This window comes from Haliaeetus leucocephalus, unplaced genomic scaffold (assembly GCF_000737465.1).
Source record: "Haliaeetus leucocephalus isolate CR32 unplaced genomic scaffold, Haliaeetus_leucocephalus-4.0 Scaffold656, whole genome shotgun sequence".
NCBI classification, from domain to species: Eukaryota; Metazoa; Chordata; class Aves; order Accipitriformes; family Accipitridae; genus Haliaeetus; species Haliaeetus leucocephalus.
The window spans coordinates 17506932-17512931 of NW_010973092.1; the positions used below are offsets into that span (position 1 = coordinate 17506932).

The window sequence follows — 6000 nt, forward strand, 5'->3', positions numbered from 1 at the left end:
AGGACTTAATAATAGGCTTTGAAAATCTTAGGTTTTAGATGTTCAGTGGTTCACCTTTTGGGGGCTTCTTATCCTTGGCAAGTAATGGCATCTTTGTCCTCCATTCATACATACAAAAGAAGAAAGTCATATTACACTAACAAGCTGTCTCTGAAAAATTACAAAGGAATTGTAATAGAAATCACATACTGACCAAATAAACAAAAACCTAAAGAACTCCAAACCTTCATCTGACTGCCCATTGCCATCTCAAAAGAATAAAATTGTATTAAAAAAACTCCAAAAAGCTTAAGCATCCAAGACACCACTGCTCTATTAAATGAGTTTTCTTAGATCTTTGAACATACTAATTTTGAATTGTCTGCTGACTTTTTCCTACTGATATTTTCAAATGCCATGGATGATACTCTGCAGTATTCATAATTTGACCCATATACTGAGACACAATAAAACCTAAGGATGCATTTCTCTTCAGGTTAATTACCGCTTGCCAGTAAATTGCTTTTTAGCCAAAAAAGTGCTCAGAGGTTAAAAAGTCTTTAGGCATTAGGCCGTCACATCTTGCCTTAAAGTTAAAAAGGAAGAAAAACAAGAAAAAAACCCCCAACATTCAGTTGGGCTATGAAATTCTCTCATTCCACCTCAGATATTAATCAATTATCTCAACCATACAGTAAGAAAACAGATCTTTTCAGCTGAATCAATCCTTTAAATAAAACACACCGAGGGTACAGTATGGCAAGTGGGCACTACAGTAATCACTTTTTGAGCACAAGATATTTCGTGTGGTATGACCTTGAGACTGTTAATGTTGTCACTCTCATCTGCTTGATGCTGCTCCTCTGCTTACTTCTCAGAGCGATTATACTAAGGACATTGGCAGCCACCACCACCCACTTGCTCATTTTCTGAAACAAAAAAACTCAAGCTTCGCGCTGACTTGCTAATTGCCAGAGGGCAACGGCAGGCATAGGTTTTACACTCAAACCACAAAGAATTTCAGGCCACATTCAAACAACAAAGGGTCAGCCAGGTGTTGTCCCATACAAAAAAACAACTTTCTGGTTCTGAACTTTACCTTCTGCTCTCGAGTCCTCCCCAGGGATATTGTTTCTTTTTGATTCAGTACAAAAAAAAAACAAACCCCCCAAAAACCAAAACACCACCCATGGAAGGTAGAAGAGAAAAGAATACAAGCCAATAGAGCTGTGTTAAAACAAAGAGATTATTCTTATCTATATACAGTAAATGTGAGCCAGGAAACTATAAATTCTTAATGAAAGTTTACTGTGTACCCTCAAATTCCTTTACAAAGTCAGCAGGAAGCATGTGTTAATCTATAAAGACATTTATAGATTATAACATATTTCTAAGGGAGGTAGAAAAATTTCTGGCAAATCTATTTATTATTTGGAGAACGATCTTCCTGACATTGAATACTACAAAACTTTAGTATAACCTCAAAGTTCACAATAGTAAACAAAAATTCTCCACTGGGATCCAGAAATAATTTATAGTGCATTTACACTGAGCAGACTGGCCTTCAGTACTGGTATTTTCAGTTAAGAGTTGTTACAAAGCGTGTGTGTGTACATGTGCACACACATGGTACATATAAAAATACACACAGTGCGTACGTATGTTTGAAAGTGTATTACTGTCTATACAGAGAATCACTTCTGTGCAATTACTCCATGCAATTACTCTCTATGACAGTACTAGAGAAATATTAAAAGTAATGAGTTTCAGATGGTAGACTGTCTACTTTGACGGAAATCATTACATTACCTGCTAAGTCACTGTCAGGCAATGTTTTCATATATGAAGCTTCATTTGTATGATTAAAGTAGCTACATTAGTATCAAAAGTAAGACTGCATTCTAATATTTTTACTCTGATTTGCTCCCAATTGTATCCAAAGGTAAAATAGTGAAAGGGTACGGGTTCTACTAACGATGAATTTAGAGGTGTTAATCCTAATGACGCAATATAGGCACATTTCATTTTGTAGTCTTTGCTAAAACATAAACCAGAGATCATTGGAAAAGGGAACATATTACATTGCAGTACAAATCACCCCATTCAATTTAGGAAAAATCCTTAATGAATTTGACCCTAGTTACAAAAGGATGAAAACGTGTGCTTAAGTGTCATATTTGCTCATCACACAGCAATCAAGCTGCTGCTGGATGCCAGGAGGGGGCTTAGTCTAAGTTAACACAGTCGAGCCTCCACATTAAGCTGTACCTGAAGCAAAGCAACTAACAGGAAATTGTTCTTGTGATCTCCTGTTCTTCAAAGCACCAGTCTCTCAAACCTGTTTATTGGTTCAAAGTTTAATTACCCACCTATATGCACTCAATCCATGCACAGCAGGGAAGACAAAACACTGTCAAGATTGCACTGAAATATCAGAGGTTATCGGAGAACACACAGCCTGATAGAGCCTCCTCGTCCTCCAACAGGGCAGACCCCCGTTCCTTCAGCTATTCCACCGATACCTATGAACTCCTCCAACCCAGACACCATGCTCCTCATCTTAAATCCATAAGATTTCCGTTAAAAGTAGAATGCCAACTGATTATGTAACAAATGCACCAAGGGAAAAGAACATTTTATGTATCTATAATGTGACTAACCCAAGAGCTCTAATACTAATTGCCAGGTACTTAAGCTTCTGTCTGTTTTGCCCAGGAACATTTTGCAAAGCAGCAACTCCATTTCTTCTCTTCTCAGCAGCAGCAGGAGATCTTCAGTTCAGAAATTAGTTGATAAAGTAACAGCAAAATTTCATGTCAGTAAGAGACATTATGAGCTTAAAATAGCTGTATTGGACTAGCAAAAAAAAATTGTACAGATCTGTCTTGTGGTAGGCAACACTACTCCAATAGCACAAATGTATTTTAGTGGATAAAAATATAAAAAACTTTTGGATAAAAAACTCGAGTATCATCCTAAAATTTTTTCCAAAGTTTGCAAAAAGTCATACAATTGAACTGCATGCTAGAGATGAAGAATGTTTTCAAAGCTACAGAGAAATTAATCTAAAAAGTAGCAGCAAAAGAATTAAATTTACTAAAAGTATTAAAACTTATTTCCCGTATGCAAATGGTGAGGGTGAAAGATGAAAAAAATCTCCAGACTCAAGTTCCACAGAATTAGCCCAGACAAAAGTAATTACTACTTTGATGGCATCACCTCAGATTACAAAAAATGAAGAGCATGTCCCATATCTTATCAGCTTCTATTTTTAGGATTTTGATAGATCTGTAGACAATTACCCAGAGCAAAGTTAATGACAACTCTAAACCAAACCATGTTTATGTAGCAACAAAAAACAAATTTCCAGTTCAAGATTGACAGATTTATTGCTGGGAGTTTATTCATTCTAAAACTGCATAAGGGACACCAAGGCTGTCAGCAGCTTCTCTGCAGAGATGTTTCCCTCTCCTATACTCATTACCTGGCTACTGAAAAGAAAAAACACTAGTAGATGACTGTGGAAATCATTTGCTGACCTCGGTGTTTAATAGGAGAGTTTCATTTAGTACTGAATCTCACTACTGACAGTGAAGCGATTGCTATCTAGTTGCCCTATTCAAGAGAGATGAAGGAAGCAAAACAACTTAATTACATAGCTCTTGGAGGCATTGATACACCATCTGGCATAACCAAATCCCATATATAGAGCACTTATGCACATCATCGTGCATGACAAAGACCTGATTTTTTTCAAAGACCTACTTGGAGTCTAACACCCAAGCCACCTATTTTAGGAACTGACTAACTCAATTCCTTGCACAAATAAGAAAAATAAAACTTTAAAGTAGGGAAGGAAACTTTCTTACTAGACTGTCTGTGTACTTATCAAGTGACAGATCCAGAAAGCCTCTTCCCCCCCCACACTGGTATCGGTTTTTGGAATATCCTACATGAGGACAGGGAGCTGCATGAATCCTGAGAGTTAGCATTATGCCCATTAGCTTGCTAATGGAAAGAAATGCAGAAAACAAATGAAGCCCAATTAGTTGGAGGTACCTGTAACACACAAAAAAAGGTAACTGAATAATCAAAAAAGTTAAACCAATACTGACTCCCATTGAATGAAGTCATAAACATAAGGACCGCAACAGAGCACAAATGTAGTAATGCACAGTCAAGTTAGATGCAGACTCAGATGCACCATGGTCTAAGGATAACAGGGCTCCACTCATCCATTTACTAAAGACCAAAAATCAGCACAGAAAAGAAAAATGCATGTGCCATCAAAGTTTGGTAGTCCCTGGTTTGCTCCCCACCCCCCATATCCTCAACTATTACTGTCATTTACACACACAAACCAGTTTTGCAGTCACATAAAATAACCTCAAAATGTGACTGAAGCTACTAAGCCTGCTACTACAATGGAGCATTGATGTACATCCCGCAGACGTGAATGGACTGGTTCCCAAGGAAGAAAAGGAACAAAGCATTAGGTCAGATGCAACAGCGCACATGTGGCTTTTCTTCCAATTTCTCCTACTGGTGGCTTCCTGGTTTAAGATTAAAGACCATTCAAATACCTTACTTCATGTTTTAATTTTTTTAATCAACTATAAATCAGTCTACTGATGCATCTAACTTTTTCATGACCTGCAGATGCATACCACCTCATAGGTTTGATATCCAGAGATGAGCACAAGGTATGTAAACTATAATTATTCAACAGCTATTGAACCAGCCTTAGGGCATAATGTTCAGGAGTCCCAGCTAACAATGCATATGAAATACACACCAGACTCAGACAAGTCTGCTTTACTACCTGTTAAAACTGCACAAGCTGAAATGAAGCTAGTATACATTCCTTCACATTTTAACAAATGTGATTCTGATCAGCCAGCAGTTTATATTAAACAAGAACATATAAAAATCACAAACATACAATTTTTTTTTCAGTCTGTAGATGTTATTTTAAAGGTTTATCAACTAAGTAAGCTTTCGGGGCTAATGGAAAAAAAAATCAAAATAGAGATAACACATACTTTTGAATGTAAAGGGAGAAAAGCAGGAGAGTTTTACAAAATGATATCCCAGAAAGGCTGCATTCCTGCCTGAAAGCGCACACCTGTGCCACTGCTCTGCTGTGCACGAGAAGCTTGGTGTAGAAAAGGTCAAGAGGCAAGCTTGACACACATACAAACACTGGAGGTAAACCAGAAAGCAATTTGCCACCTCTACAGGGTTGTAGATTTTCTAAATTCATAGCATACTTTGTCATCAATAAGGCCTGGAATAAAGAACAGACGCCAGAGTGAGTCAGTGCAAATAGCATTCTTTCCTTACAGATTTCCAATTTATAAACTAAACTTGGCACCTTAGAAAAGAACTCTGCTACAGCCCAAGGAAAGCAAAAAAAGAGATTGAAAGATATTATAAGCATAACTTATGATTTCACTTAATCACCACTAAATTTACACTTGGCAATTTCTGAGTACATTTACATATTTTTAAGCAACACACTATAAAGATGAACTGTTTTGCAAAAGAACTGCCATTCAATGTATGGCTAACTTTTCCTTGCTGTTTTGGAAGGAGAGAAGTATTTTACACTGCCACTTTATTTAATCCAGCTATCAAAAACTTCTGTGGCAGTACTACAATTTAAATCTTGCCAAGCTGAAACATAACTCTGGTATACTTTCAAGCAGCTTAAGAAATTGTGAAATTGCAAAAGGAATATCTGCATTACAGGGCAATTTTTAAAAACAAACAAATTTTAAGCAGCAAAAATTCTCTAGAACAATCCATCATCTCGATGAGTAATTGAATAAACATACCGATACAACAGGAAAACATCGGGTTCATAAGGGGACCAACAGGAGTAAGCCTATGCATAGAAACAGCTACCTGCACAGTACAAACAGGCACCAAATAGCCAGCTTTAAAAGAGATCCTAGACTCCACTTCCTACCAATATCTTGCTATTTTGTTCAAAAAACAGGGCGGGGGGGGGGGGGGGGG

General features: G+C 37.2%; 1 protein-coding gene across 4 annotated transcripts in view; it reads right to left on the reverse strand.

Annotated features, from left to right (window-relative positions):
• SLIT3 (slit homolog 3 (Drosophila)) overlaps positions 1 to 6000 on the reverse strand; it is a 531488-nt gene that overhangs the window by 416716 nt on the left and 108772 nt on the right. The window lies entirely within an intron of this gene.